Source organism: Nicotiana attenuata, chromosome 11 (genome assembly GCF_001879085.1).
Source record: "Nicotiana attenuata strain UT chromosome 11, NIATTr2, whole genome shotgun sequence".
NCBI lineage: Eukaryota > Viridiplantae > Streptophyta > Magnoliopsida > Solanales > Solanaceae > Nicotiana > Nicotiana attenuata.
In genome coordinates this window covers 49,906,569-49,922,087 of record NC_031999.1, presented here as the reverse complement: position 1 = coordinate 49,922,087, position 15,519 = coordinate 49,906,569, and the positions used below count along the sequence as shown (strand labels likewise).

Sequence of the window (15,519 nt, the reverse complement as noted above, 5' to 3'; positions counted from 1 at the left end):
TTGTTTTCTGTTGTTGATAGGTGGTGCAGTCTTATTTCTACTGCATGAATTGAAATTGGAATTAGTAACTCAAGAATAATCTATCAAAGGAAATAATAAATGAGAATGAGGTAACATAGGGATAGGAAAGTATCTAGGGATGTTGCCTCCCATCTGAGTGCAAATGATTACTAAGTGTTCTGCTTTCTTGGTCATTATTTTTCCCTCACAAAATCGGAATCATTGTGAGCATCATTGCTGATGCTTATCTGTAGGCTGTGACGATAAAGCTTACTGAATTGATCGGGTTTTGGTCAACTGGACTCGTATCTTGACAGGGCAAACAAAGATGTCTTGTAAGCTGAGTAATGAGTATCAGAATAAAATAGATTGTGATTGAGATTGTTGTTGTTGTTGTTGTTGTATGCTACTTTGGTTTGCAGCCATGGCGGTGTCCTTTGCCTTTGCCCGATTTTGTCACAAATCTGAGCCTACTTATGTACTCAACCAAGAATAATTGGTCAGAGAGAAAAGTAAGTAAAACACTAAGAAATAAGAATGAGGCAGCATAGTGATGCCAGTTTGTTTCGATGGTTGCCTATGCCAATGATTTCTTAGCGATCTGCTTCTGTCAAAGCTAGAACCTTTATTTATTGACACTGTCATGCTTATTGGTGCTCGGTTGTGTTCTTGTACTTTCTGCCACTGTTTTCTTAGTCATTATCTTTTAACCTTTCAAAAATCACAAACATATGAGCATTATCACCGATGCTTTTTTGTAGGCTTTTTGAATTTGTCGTGTTTAGGTTAACTGGAGCCGTATCTTGGCGGGGCAAACCAGGTCTTTCATTAGCATAGATTAATGGTTATTGAAATAGAGCAAAATCGATATTGGCATAAAGTTGATTCTGATTGGTTTGATATTGTGGTGTAATTGTTCTATTATGTTATCATGGTTTGCAGCGATGATGGCGATCCTTTATTTATCTGATTTATGTACTCACCTATCACTTTATTGATAAATAGATGGATAGATAGATGAAAGTGATGGAAATAATTTGTAGATGCGAATGCAAATAACTTATGACATGCATGGAGAAAGGGGGAAGGTAAATGGGGTAAACACATGGATCTATTTTGGATTTGTGATGACATTTCTTAGGGCAACTGACTGAAGAATTGATGTCACTTGGTGAGGCCGTAAATACTAAATAGTATCCTTAATTTGGTATTTGGTTGTGTGCTTCTTATTTTCTCTATTCTTGATATTCCCTTGCCCTCATTTTTCTCCTTTTCTTTATAAAGTCCTTTGCCTTTGATTTCTCTTGTCATAATGGTTGCATCTCGTGCAGTTAGTGATTTCTAACTACGCTGGTGTTTGGGATTCAGGGTTTCTCCAGTAATGTTATATTGTGCGGACTCTCCAAAATAGGGACAGTTTTAGGTATCTTGGGTCGGTGATTCAGGGGGACGGAGAGATCGACGGGGATGTCACTCACCGTATAGGAGCGGGGTGGTCGAAATGGAGGCTTGCATCAGGAGTCTTGTGTGACAAGAAAGTGCCACAGAAGCTCAAGGGGAAGTTTTATAGAGCTGCGGTTAGACTTGCCATGTTGTATGGGGCTGAGTGCTGGCCGGTGAAGAACTCCCGTGTCCAGAGAATGAAGGTTGCGGAGATGAGGATGCTCAGGTGGATGTGCGGGCTCACCAGGTTAGATAGGATTAGGAATGAAGTTATTCGGGAGAAGGTGGGGGTGGCCCCAGTAGATGAGAAGATGCGAGAAGCGAGGCTCAGGTGGTACGGGCATGTGCGGAGGAGAAGCCCCGATGCCCCGGTGAGGAGTTGTGAGCGGCTGGCGGTAGTTGGCGCGAGTCGAGGCAGAGGGAGGCCCAAGAGGTATTGGGGAGAGGTGATTAGGCAGGACATGGCTAGAATACGGACTTCCGAGGACATGGCCCTTGATAGGAAAGTCTGGAGGTCTAGTATCAGGGTTGCAGGATAGGGGCTTCTAGAATTTTTCGTACTTCTGTCCCGGGGCTGGGGGGGGCGGGGGGGGGTTTGGTAGGGCTCTCCATAGATGATCTGTGTATTGTATTGTGCCCCCTTATGGTAGTTACTGGTCGATATATTTGCATGCCATTTTATTTATGGTTTATGTTTAGATAATTATTTATGTGATCTCTGCTGGAATTACTAATACTCTTTTGCTTTTTGTTTTTTTTGTTTTTGTTTTCCTTTTCCTTTTCCCGAGCCGAGGGTCGATTGGAAACAGGCTCTCTGCCCTTTCGGGTAGGGGTAAGGCCTGTGTACGTATTACCCTCCCCAGACCCCACCTTGTGGGACTATACTGGGTAGTTGTTGTTGTTTGTGCGGACTCTCCAAAATGTTGTTGCAACCATGTCGGATCCTCCAAAATGCACTTCTTTGGAGGATCTCATACACAACGGCGATATTTTTGGAGGGTCCGAGCAACATATGGGTGGTATTGTAATCGTAGCAACTTATCTTCCCTGCTGAGATTGAGGGGTGATGTTTTTATGGTTGCCACCAAGATTTCCAAGAAGGATTACATTGGTAAACATGCTTGATTAAGGTGGCCTAGACTAACATGAAAAGTTGGCAAGTTCAAAAAGGTTTCTTACAATGAGGAAGCAGATAGTTTGCAAGCAATCTGAAAAACAGCAGGAGTGTTGTGAATCTTTTCAATTAACTTTGTCTAAAATGAAATGTCAAATCAAGATTCTACATTAGAATAAATTGTAGAAAGAATTGCTCTAGGATTTATGTTTGCTAGATGTTCATGAGCTGAAACTTTCACCGAGTGTAATCGTTTTCCTTCTCTTTGTTGTTTCACTGAGCCTGATAGTTTTCGTCAAGAATTTCTGTTGTTTAGATATATAGTTCATATTTGTTTCCACAGCACCTGATCAGACTCTTGTACAAGCTTTATGATACCACGAGACAGTTTATAATCAAATCAAAATTAGTCCTTGAACCCAAATTTTACCGACATTGCACATAGATATTTACGTGAAAAATGGTAAAATTGTAACGAATATTGGATTTTGAACCTATAATTCTAAAAATACAATATATGTAGTGCGAAAATCCTATATTCACTCCACACCTAAGAATGGGGTATCCTAGGTTTGGAGTGGGCAACCGGCTATCCTTGATAGGAATGAAGTTATTTATTATTAATTCCACAAATTGTTAAATTGAATTTAGTTTTTTCATTTGAAGTTTGGAGTATTAGTATTATTTTTTGGGGAATTTTTTATTTAAAAAAAGTCAAATCTTTTTGTACATATGTGATATGTCCAATCGTGTGCTTAAGCAAATTTTTACTTGCATAATTTGAATTTTGTTTCTTTGAAGTTTGGATTGCTTGAAACAGGAAGGGTAAACAAATTAAGAATTAGAAGAAATGAATTTAAACAACAAAAAATGCTAAAAAGAATAAGATTGAGTAAAGAATGACTAAATTGCCCTACTATCATGTCTTCGTTCAGTCTCAATATTAAGTAAAAGGAAGGGCATAAAAGTGAAGGGAGGATACAACAGGCTACTGGAGTATAAAATAACCTGGGAAAAAGAGTATTTTGCCACTCAACTCTAGACGGAAAGAATGAGGGAGCAGAGAGGTAGTTGGGAGTCTTTAATGGTGGTTGTCCTCTCTCTGTTCCCTATGATTTCCTTTTCCGTTTTGCTGTACTCCTAAAACACCATTGCTAGAAAATGGACATAGATTGCCGCTTAAACTTCCCAATTTTACAGTTTAGGGTTTACTATCTAAACCCATAATCTGCTTCTGCTTCTTCACTTCTTTTCCTCCCTTTTCCTATGGCTAGCTTTTAATGTAAAGGATGATGAGGCTGTGATGATTAAAGGTGTCTAGAGTTGGGTCGGGCAAATGGAGTGACCCGTATCTTGGCAGGGCAACCCGGAAGGCATCTTCGTGGCTGCAACCGGGTCTGCTGCCATGGCGGTTGCATTGTCTCCATTGACTGATTTTATCACAGGTTTGAGCCTCAAAATTTAAAGTGAGAGCTTGTTTGGCTTAGCTGAATTTAAAGTAGCTTTCCGAGTGCTGAAAAGCACTATTTAAGAGGGATCGGGCAGCACTCGGGTCCGGACTACAAAGGTCTATTGTATGCAGCCTTATCCTGCATTTCTGCAAGAGGCTGTTTCAACGGCTCGAACAGGTGACATCCTGGTTATATGACAACAACTTTACCTCTTACCCCAAGAATCCCCTCCGTCAAAGATAAGGAATCATTTTTGTAAATTTCTCATGGAAAGTGTACACTTTTACATACTATTTGATCATTTTCCCGAAAACCTGCTGTATTATATTATGGATTAGATTAGCCCAGAAATGGTGAGAATGAGGCAACAGAGAAAGTATGGTATTTTCTTTAAAGGGTGGTTATCCCTCTCTGTTTCCCCTATGATTTACCATTTCTTTTAACAAACCAATGGCCCTTAAAAAAGCAAGAGAGAAAGAGAGATGATTAACACTTTAATTTTGGGTTTCTTTGCATTTTTGCATTGCCTAACATATACTCAAAACCCAAAACCATCAACTATACTAAAGATGCAGTGATGATAATTATTTTTACTATATCTGGGCTAAACTAATTGGGGCATAGAGATTACACGACCTGTATCTTGGCATGGCACTCGGTATGGCTTGTGGTTGAGACTCTTCTCTCTCACATGCAACCGGTGTTTTGCAGTCATGGCGTGGTTGTGGCTTCTATTCTGCCTTATCGTTACACATAAAAGGGACAACCCAGTGCACAAAGTGGAGGATGCGGGGAAGGGCCGACCCCAATGTGTGTGATGTAGATAGCCTATCCTAATGCAAGCATTAGTTGCTGCTTCCACAGCTCGAACCCGTGACCTATAGGTTACGCAAAGACAACTTTACAGTTTCTCCAAGGCTCCCCTTATCATGACACATCTCGGCCTCAATTTGCTAGAGACAATATTATCTTTTCGATCTGGGAGATATAGAACTCACACCCTTCTGATTACAATTTGTAATGTTTTTGCACTCTTAATGTGTTGCCAATTTTTTTATCAGTGACAGCTCATGAATGAAGCATTAGAGTGAAAATGTGGGATTTTGCACTGTAGTTGCCCTCCTTATCTGCTAAGACCTTGATTCAGCACTTGAGTTTTTTTCTTTCTCAAATGCCAGCTACCATTTTCATATTTATTTCCATATAATTTTGAATATGCAAAAGCATGTATCCTTCCGATGTGATAATAGTTGGATGTTGTGATGGTATACTAGTTAGTCTTAAACAGTATTATCAACTTTCTGGAAATGTAACTTATTAATTACCAAGAAAAACCTGTTTGAGTCTTGTAATGGGAGGCTAGTGTTGACTGAAGGTATGTTAGAAGAACCCAAAATTTTCATCAAAATAAAGAGAGGAGAGAATGAGGTAAAAGACAGAAGGAATTTCTATCAGAGGTGGTTACCTATCTCTACTTTATCAACCTTTATATAGAACAAGCAAAAAATTAAAATCAGTTTCCTGTGGTTCTGCTTGTGACTTTGTTTATGTTTACTGATCCAAATATTCGTTATCGTATCTGTTGGCTTCTTGTTCTTTGTTGCCTTGGCTTCGAGATTCTTCTTTAGAAGCTATTGGGGAATGCGGCTGCAACAACAACAACGACGACGACCCAGTGCAATCCCACTAGTGGGGTTTTGGGGTAGTGTGTACGCAGACCTTACCCTACCCGAGGGGTAGAGAGGTTGTTTCCGATAGACGAAGAGAGGCAATATATCAGTATCATCAATAAAACATAGAAAGAAATAACAACATCGCAAGAACATAGATGAAAAACAAAAGAAAAACCTATTGGGGAATGCGGCTGATGCCTAGAAAAATGTAATTACAAACTTAGTTATCTTAAATGACATAATAAGAAAAAACCAAATTATATCATGAAAAGTATCATAAGAAGTGACCTTATCAAAAAAGAAGTATATGATAAGAAATAGTTAATTCTAGAATAACCTGGGAAAGAGAGTATTTTGCCACTCAACTCTAAGACGGAAAGAATGAGGGAGCAGAGAGGCAGTGGGGAGTCTCTAATGGTGGTTGCCCTCTCTCTGTTTTCTTCCTGTAATTTCCTTTTCCATTTTCCCCCAAAAAAACGTAAGAATAAACCACCATTCTTCTTAAGGGGTCGTTTGGTTCTGAGCCTTGATTTGAACTTTCGACAATAATCGGAAGGACATATATATAAGGGGCCGTGTATGTATTCAGCCTATTATTACCATTATTCTTATTGTTGTTGTAGCGGATGAGGCTGTGATGATTAAGATTGTCTAGAGTTCGCGTCGGGGCAATGGAGCAGCCCGTATGTTGGCGGGTTGACCCGGAAAGGCCTATTTTTACAGTGCAACCGAGGTTTGCAGCCATGGCGGTTGCTTTGTCATCTTTGCCCCGATTTTATCACAGATTTGAGCCTCAAAATAACAACCCCCCCCCCCCAAAAAAAAAAAAAATCCTTTAGTGAAGTTACATTTGCATTTCATTTTAGTTTGCTGAATCTTCTGTTTAGAAATTTCTGTAAAGATAGTGATTGAAGTCATTATATTACAATTTACATATGTACCACGTAGATGATTACATAATAAACAGTTTTATCTTTTTTAATAAAGGTGAATAGATTTGTTTCAAGGAAGTTTTTGTTCTAAGTTAAAATTCTCTGATATTTTAGACTAAAATGGTGAAAGAATGGACATTTGTGTTGAAAGATATTCTCACGAACTCTAGACTGAAAGAATGAGGCAGTGGGGAGTCTTTAATGGTGGTTGCCCTCTCTCTGTTTTCTGCCTATGATTTCCTTTTCCATTTTGCTGTACTAATAAACCACCATTGTTGAAAATGAACATAGATTGCCCCTTAAACTTGCAACTGTAAAAATCCCAATTTTACAGTTCAGGGTTTACTGTCTGACCCCATAATCTGCTTATGCTTCTTCACTTCTTTCCTCCTTTTCCTCTTCCTCTTCCTCATGGCAGGCTTTTACTGTGACAGATGATGAAGCTGTGATGATAAAAGGTGTTTAGAGCTGGATGGGGCATTGGAATGACCCGTATCTTGACGGGGCGACCCGGAAGGCATCTTCATGGTTGCAACCGAGGTATGCAGCCATGGCGGTTGCATTGTCTCTGCTGATCTTATAAATCACAGATCTGAGCCTCAAAATTGAGGGATTTATTTGGCCCTTTTCCCTTTTAAAATTGGATGGAGACCAAAATTGTTAGATTTTTTGTGTATATTAAAGGACCATCATAAACCTCCTCAAAGATGACGGATCATTTTTCTCAAGAGAAGTGTATGCTTTTTACGTACTGTACGGACTATTTGATCATTTTCTGGAAAACCTGCTACATTACCCTCCATTTGAATTGGATTAGCCCAGAAATGGAGAGAATGAGGCAACAGAGTGTATGGGATTTTTTTTACAAGGGTGGTTGCCCGTCTCTGCTTTGCCTATGATTCTCCAACTTTTAAAACAAACCAACAGCCCTTAAAATAGAAAAAGAGAAAGAGAGATGATAGCACTTCAGTTTTCTGGGTTTCTTTGCTTTTTTGCACCCTAAATGCATACTCAAAACCCAATACATACAACTATACTGCAACAACTATGCTACCTTCAGATCTTAAAGAGGCAGTGATGATGATGTTTCTTATATCTGGGCTAACTGATTTGGCATTGAGATGACCCAATCCGTATCTTGGCGTGGCAAGTCTGTATGGCCTGTGATTGAGAGTTGAGACTCTTCCCTCTCACATGCAATTGGTGTTGCAGCCATGGCGTGGTTGGCTTCTCTTTTGCCTTATCATAACAACAAATCTGAGCCTCAATTTGCTGAAGAAAATATTGGGTGTGTTTGGTATGAAGGAAAATGTTTTCTGAAAAACACTTATTTTTGGTGTTTGGGAATAAGCAGAACATATTGCCTAAAGAGCATTTAATGTGACGGATGAAGAGGCTGTGATGATTAAAGGTGTCTAGGGTTGTGTTGGGCATTGGAGCGACCCGTATCTTGGCGGGGCAACCCCGAAGGTCTGTTTGATAGAGGTCTGCAGCCATGGCGGTTGCTTTGTTTCCGTTGCCTGATTTTATTCTCAGATCTGAGCCTCAAAATTGAAGCAATTACTGCATTTGTTACCCAGTTAAGTTTAACTGGAGTGTTGAAGAAAACTGTTGTGAATTAAAAGTTTACTTGTAATCTGGCTATTTTTGAATTTCTCCCAAAATAGTAGTCCAACCTGTATACACTAAGAACTATTTTGATCATTTTCTCGAAAACCTGCTATATTAGTACTGAGACGGCAAGAATGAGGCAACAGAGAGTACGGGATTATTTACAAGGGTGGTTGCCCCTCTCTGCTTTGCCTATGATTATCCTTTTTTAAACAAACCAACAGCCCTTAAAAAGAAAGAAGAAAGAGAGAGAGTACTTCAGTTTGTGGGTTTATCTGCATTTTTACACCCATAATTGAACTCAAAGACCCAATACTCACAACTATACCACACTACAACTATGCGGCTTTCAGATCTTAAAAGAGGCAGTGATGATGATGATTCTTTTCTATTTCTGGGCTAACTAATTCGGGCATGGAGATTACCTGACCCGTATCTTGGCGTGGCAACCCGGCATGGCCTGTGAATGAGACTCTTCTCTCACACATGGAACTGATGTTCAATGTTTTGCAGCCATGGCATGGTTGGTTTCCCTTTTGCCTTTCCATGACACAAATCTGAGCCTCAATTTGAAAAAAATTTATCTTTTTGCATTATCTTCTGGGGGATGAGGCTGTGATGAAATGTCGAAAGGTGTCCAGAGTTGGTCCGGCATTGGAGCAGCCCGTATCCTGGCTGGGCGACCGGGAGGCTGGTTGCAACCAGGTCCGGATGGTGGTTGCATTTTCTACATTGACTGATTTTATCACAGATCTGAGCATCAAACTTGAAGTAAAAGCATGTTTGGATTAGCTGAATTGAAGTAGCTTTTAAGCGCATTTTTTAGGAGGACGTTTGGATGGGCTTTAAAAAAAGCTTGTTTCGGTGTTTGGCTTCGTAGACTTTGTTGTGGTCTACAAAGAAACAGCTGGGCTACTGGTGAATGATTCTGTTTTCCGCAAGGTAAAAATAACGTGTTATATGGTTTTGTGCTGGTTAAAACTCAACATTTCTAATTTGTTTCCTCTGTATATAACAGCCCCTTACAGTAGAACTCTAACCTGGTATACTGGGAACATCATTGACGGAATTCACGTTTTTCATCAAATGATATCTCTTTTTATTTTTTCTGCTGAATTCTTTGTTCAAGGTTTTTAAGCTTATAGCGTTACCAACTAACTGCAACCTCCTTATGTTTGTAAATTTTCTGTGTTATTGGGTGTAAAACCCACTTTGATTTAGCTCTATCTTGTGTGTTATTCTGCTTCTTATAGTGTGCATAGTTTGAGGGGTCTCATTTTTTCATAAAAAATGTTTTCTAGTGTTTGTTTGATATGAAAGGGTTTGTGGTGATAGTTCTACTTCTTTCTTTTCTGTGTTTAATCAATGTGCACGAAAACTACCTATCCATATTTTGACTTGGCATCCCAATATGGCCTGAGATTGAGAATCTTCTCTCTTGCAAACAACCTTTGTTTTGCAGCCATGGCATGGTTTTCTTCTCTTTGCCTGATGATAACATGATGATAACATAGAACTGATCCTCAATGTTAAGAATATATAATATTAAATAATAAGACATAACCGGATTATATTTAAACTGTCTATGATAAGAAATAACCTTATTAAAAAAGTACTCCTATATGATAACAAATAATCAATTTTTAGGAACGGTAATGTACTCACTTAGTTTTTTTGATGAAGTAAGGAGAATTCATTAAAAGCATCCAGCGGATGCAGGCAAAAGATTACAATTAAGAGAGATGGTGTCTGCTCATATACAAAATGTCACCTAATAGCTCACTTAGTTATTAGGTGACATTTGAGATTTTGCCTTCATAGCCGCACCTTTCTTCTTCTCTGATCCTTTTTTTTTCTTTTTTCTATTTTGTTGACAGGTGCTCTGGTCTTATTTTTACACCATAAACAGAAACTGGAATACTCAACTCAAGAACAGAATGAGGCTGCATATGGATGGAAAGTTTCTAAGGGTGTTGCCTTCCATCAGCATGCCTGTGATATCTCTGTATTCTGCTACTGACAAAGCAGCACCCCTTCTTTCATGCTTAGCTAGCTCTCTAATGGTTATCTGCCATATTTCTCACACTATGTGCTTCTTCTTTCTTGGTCCATATCTTTTCCTTTTCACAAATCTCAATCACTATGAGCAATATTGCTGTTTCTTATCTGTAGGCTGTGATGATAAAGTTTCTTGACCTTATTGGGTTTGGGTTCATATCCTGGCGGGTTTAACCAGGATATTGTAAGCAGAGTCTTTTCTTTCTAGCATGCAATCCTTGTTTGCAGCCGTTGTGGTGTCCCTTTCCTTCACCTGATTTTATGACAGATCTGAGCCTGCTTATGTACTCATGAGTGTCAGTTCATAGATAGATATCTAAAAATAGATGAAAATAACTTCCTGAAGAAAGAGAAGGACAATGGTGAATAAAAGTGAAAACTACTTTCCCGTTTGATGAAAAAGGAATGGTTAGATTCTTAATGCAGACTTACACGGGCTTTCGGTTAAAAGTTCTCTTGTTGGATTAGCCCAGAAAATGGCGAGAATGAGGCAACAGAGAATATGGGATTTTCTTTCAAGGGTGGTTGCCCCTCTCTGCCTTGTCTATGATTCTCCCCCTTCTCAACTAACCAACAGCCCTTAAGAGACAGAAAGAGAAACACATCACTTCAGTTTCTGGTTTTCTGGATGACTATTTGTGAAATTTCCCCAATATACAAGTGTATCACAACAAGTGCACGCCTTCAGATCTTCAGTCTTTCTGCTCATGGCCCTTTGCATGTTTCTTTCAGTTCACTCTCACTGTTCATTGTTAATGGAACCTTAAAATGGGCTGTGATGATGCTTATGAATCTTTCTATTGTTGGGCTGATCATTGAGATGACCCGACCCGTATCTTGGTGTGGCAACCCGGTATGGCTGTGATTGGGAACTCCTCTCTCGCGTGCAACCGGTGTTTTGCAGCCATGGCATGGTTGTCTTCTCTTTTGCCTTGTCATTATACGCGTCTGAGCCCCAATTTGCTGGAAAACATTAGTAGGCGTTTGGACAATATTGAGTTGAAGTTGAGAAATTCCCTTAAAAGCAGACTTGTGAGGTCTCTTCGGTTAAAAGCTCTCATCTAAATTAATTTATGTTTATTAGATTAGCCCATCCCCAGACTCCACGGCGTGGGATAATACTGGGTATGTTGTTTATTAGATTAGACCAGAAATGGCGAGAATGAGGCAGCAGAGAGTGTGGGATTTTTTACAAGGGTGGTTGCCCCTCTCTGCATGCCTGTGATTCTCCCTTTCTCAACAAACCAACAACCTTTCCAAAAGAACGAGAGAAAGAGACATATAATAGCACTTCAGTATCTGGGTTTCCTTGCATTTTTGCACCCTTTTAATTTATACTCTCACGGACTATACAACAACTACGTGGCCTTCAGATCTTTAATTGAGACAGTGATGATGATTTTTTCAGTATCTGGGCTAATGAATCCGGGCATGGACATAACTCGACCTGTATCTTGGCGTGGCAACACGGTATGCCCTGTGATTGAGAGTCTTCTCTCTCTCACACACATACAACTGGTGTTTTGCAGCCATGGCGTTATTGGCCTCTCTTTTGCCTTTGACATAACAACACATCCGAGCCTCATTTGCTAAAGAAATTATCTTTTCCATATTGAGGTGGGAAATATTGAACCCACACCCTTTAAATTACTAGTTATAAAGCTTTTAACTTTAAAAAGATCTCCTATTTTTTTATCAGTAATTGGAATATTCGCTATATAATCCTCCATATAAGCTAATTCCCTTAGCCCAGAAATGGTGAGAATGAGGCAACAGAGAGTACGGGATTTCTCTCAAGGGTGGTTGCCCCCTCTCTGCTTTGTCTATGATTCTCCCTTTTCAACAAACCAACAGCCCATGAGAGACAACACTTCCATTTCTGGGTTTCTTTGCATTTTTGCACCCTTTGTTTGGAAAGCCACCTTGTAATCGGATTTAGGGTGTAAGCATGTGTAATTAAACAGTTTTTGATTGTTTGTATGGTTAAGTAAACTTGGTTAGCATGGATTTGGGTATAATCACACAACTATAGTACGACCTTCAGATCATCGGTCCATCTCCTTATGGCTTTGAGAACTCATTAAAGAGGCAGCGATGTTGATGTTTCTTATATCTGAGCTAACTAATTCGTGCATGGAGTTACCCGGCCCGTATCTTGGCGTGGCAACCCTGTATGGCCTGTGATTTAGACTCTTCTCACTCATGTGTAACCGGTGTTTTGCAGCGATATCATGGTTAGCTTCTCTTTTGCCTTATCATAACACATCTAAGTGCTGAGCAGATCTAGTATTTGAACTTTGTGGGTTTGAGTTCGAGATTTTACCACAACTCTTTTGATTTACTGTGTTGAAAATCAATTATTTGTACTTATTAGTGAAATTTTTAACTCATATGCAAGGCTCGAGTCAAAGCTACTGAGTTCGGATGAACCCATGACTAAACCTCTCCATCCGCCCCTGACTGAGCCTCAATTTGCTAAAGTGATTATACCTTTTCCTTGACGCGGGAGGTATTGAAACCACGCCTTTTAGATTAGAAATTATTACTTTGAAACTCGCTTATGGCCATTTTTTTTTATCAGTGACAGCCAAAGAATGAGATATTATAGTGAAATGTGGGAATATGGTGGTTGCCGTTCTTTTCTGGTAAGCCCATGATTTCCTTTTCCTTTTTTTCCTTTTTTCCCCTCTTTTTGCTTGTACGCCATGTTCATATTTCCCCAATATATATGAATATGTGCTGAAGGCTACATGTTGCCCTATGTGAAAATTGGACTCCATCTCTTCGTGCAGTGATCTCCTCACTTCTCTGTGATTAAAAAGATTAACATAAGTTGCTATATGCTTCCCATATGATAATAGCTGGAAGTTATGATGTTATACTAGTTTGTGTTAAATAGTATTATCAATTTTCTGAAAATTGAAATGATTAATTACCAGAAAAGACAAACTTGCTTGAGCCTGTTGGAATAGCCCAAAAAAGTGAGAGAATGGGGCAACGGAGAGAAGGGTATCCCTATCAAAGCTGGTTTCCTATCTCTGCTTTACCATGATTCGCTGTGTTCCAAAAAGCATGAGCCTTTAAATAATCTTATAAAATAAGAATAATTAATTTTATAAAAGTAAAGTATTAGTATTAGTTATCTCAAATGACATTTGAGATTTTGCCTTCATAATCTCACCCTTCCGTCTGCACTGCCCTTTTTTTTGTGTTTGTTTCTTTTTAGATTCTTTTTACAGGTTCTCTCGTCTTCTGTTTTACCCCATGAACAGAAACTGGAATTCTCAGGATTCCCCTTGTATTCTCAACTCGAGAACAAGAATAATGCTGCATTGGATGGGAAGTTTCTAAAGGTGTTGCCTCCTATCTGCTGGCCTGTGATATCTCTGGAATTGTTCACAAAGCTCAATGGAAATTTGTTCTATTATCCTCCATCTAAGCTAATTCCCTTTGTTAGATTAGTCCGGAATTGGCTAGAATGAGGCAACAGACAGTATGGGATTTCTTTCAAGGGTGGTTGCCCATTGCCCCTCTCTGCTTTGTCCACCATTCTACATTTTTTGACAAACCAACAGCCCTTGAAAAAGAGAGAGAGAGAGAGAGAGCACGCTTCAATTTCTGGATTTCTTTGAATTTTTGCGCCCTACATATATTCAAAACCTAAACACGCAACTACACTACAATAACTGCACGACCTCCAGCTCTTCAGTCTGGCTCATGACCTTGACTGCTATTACCCGACCCGTATCTTGGCGTGGCAACCCTGTATGTCCTGTGATCGGGGCTCTTCTCACTGATGGGCAACCGGTGTTTTGCAGCCATGGCGTGGTTGGCTTCTGTTTTGCTTATCATAATGGCAGATCTGAGCCCCAATTTTCTACAGAAAATCTCTTATTTTGATATGGGAGATAGAAGCCACGCCCTTTTTATTACTAGCTAATGCTTTTCACCCGTATTGTTTCGCTATTTTTGATCATTAACAGCTCGAGAATGAGACGTTAGAGTGAAATGTGCAATTTTTGTAACAGTGGTTGTCCCCTCCTCTTCCATGCAACCAAGGCGTGGCTGGCTTCTCTTTGCCTGATGAGCCTCAACTTTAATATCAATCAGCTATTCCTCAATCCGAATTAGTTGGATCGGGCTATATGAATCCTCTGTTTCCATTCTGCTCTATTTAGGTATATTTGATATGAATAGTAAAAATTTGTTTTTCTAAGACAAAAGTATATAATAAGAAATAATCAAACTTGTGAAGAAAGGTAAGAACAAAAAATTGTAAATAATCAATTTTGTAAAAATGCTAAATTAATTATCTTAAACGACATCTGAGATTTGCCTTTATATCCCTGCCCTTCCGTCTGCTTTTTTTTTTTTAGTGTGTGTTTGTTTCTTTCTGTAAAAATATTCTTTTGACAGGTTCTCTGGTCTTACTTTTACACCATGAACAGAAACTGGAATTCTCAACTCGAGAACAAGGATGAGGCTGCATAGGATGGGAAGTTTCTAAGGGTTCCTTTTTATTCTGCTGCTTTCAAAGAAACATACGTTCTTTCATGCTTAGTGGACGCTCTTATGCGTATTCAGAATCTGCTCTCATTATTGTCTTATTTCTTGGTCATTTGAGGATAGAGAGGTGGTTTCCAATAAACCTTCAAAGTTGAACAGTTACAAATTAAGATGTTTGATATTCATTGCATAACGTATGTAGTCAAATTGCCTCTGTAGATACGATCGAGCAATAAAATAAGGTTAAATTGGGACTATTAAAAAAAATTATAAGTTCCATAAACTTTTCATTCAAGTATATCAACTTTCCTAATTAAATTATGGATAGGTCTTTTGAAACAATTCAAAAAGAAAAGGTGACAGGCAATTTTAAGTCGAAAGCAAATATCTAGAATCTAGTTTGAGAGTATGGAAGTCTCTGAATGTATAGGCAGGCGACCTACTGTTAAAATAAATTATGACCAAAATGCCCCTTATTTATAAAATTATAGTAGTTCTTGTCCCATTCATTATCAATTATACACATTTAAAATAAAATATAAATATTACATCACTGCTTCCAAGTTCTGAAGGTGTTACTTTAATTTTCACTATCCTATGATTTCTGTATGCAACTTTATCTGTTGGTTTTATTCTTAGTGTATGGTAGAGGGTGTTAATTTACCTCAACTTTTGAGGTGAATATTTTGCAATATATTCTAACAAATTGGAAGGGGGGGGGGGGGGGGGGG

The 15,519-nt window shown here is 39.0% G+C and overlaps 1 long non-coding RNA gene across 10 annotated transcripts; it reads left to right on the top strand.

The window, feature by feature from the left end:
* Nucleotides 2,333-14,995, top strand: LOC109234499. 10 transcript variants are annotated; one of them, XR_002069240.1, is made up of 7 exons: nt 2,334-4,185; nt 7,048-9,166; nt 10,102-12,516; nt 12,681-12,791; nt 12,864-12,927; nt 13,555-14,460; nt 14,699-14,995. It is a non-coding gene; the product is annotated as an uncharacterized LOC109234499 (long non-coding RNA). The 10 variants fall into 10 exon arrangements; XR_002069241.1 differs by having other exon boundaries at nt 2,333-4,002; nt 10,102-12,791; XR_002069238.1 differs by having other exon boundaries at nt 2,333-4,185; nt 10,102-12,791; nt 14,731-14,995.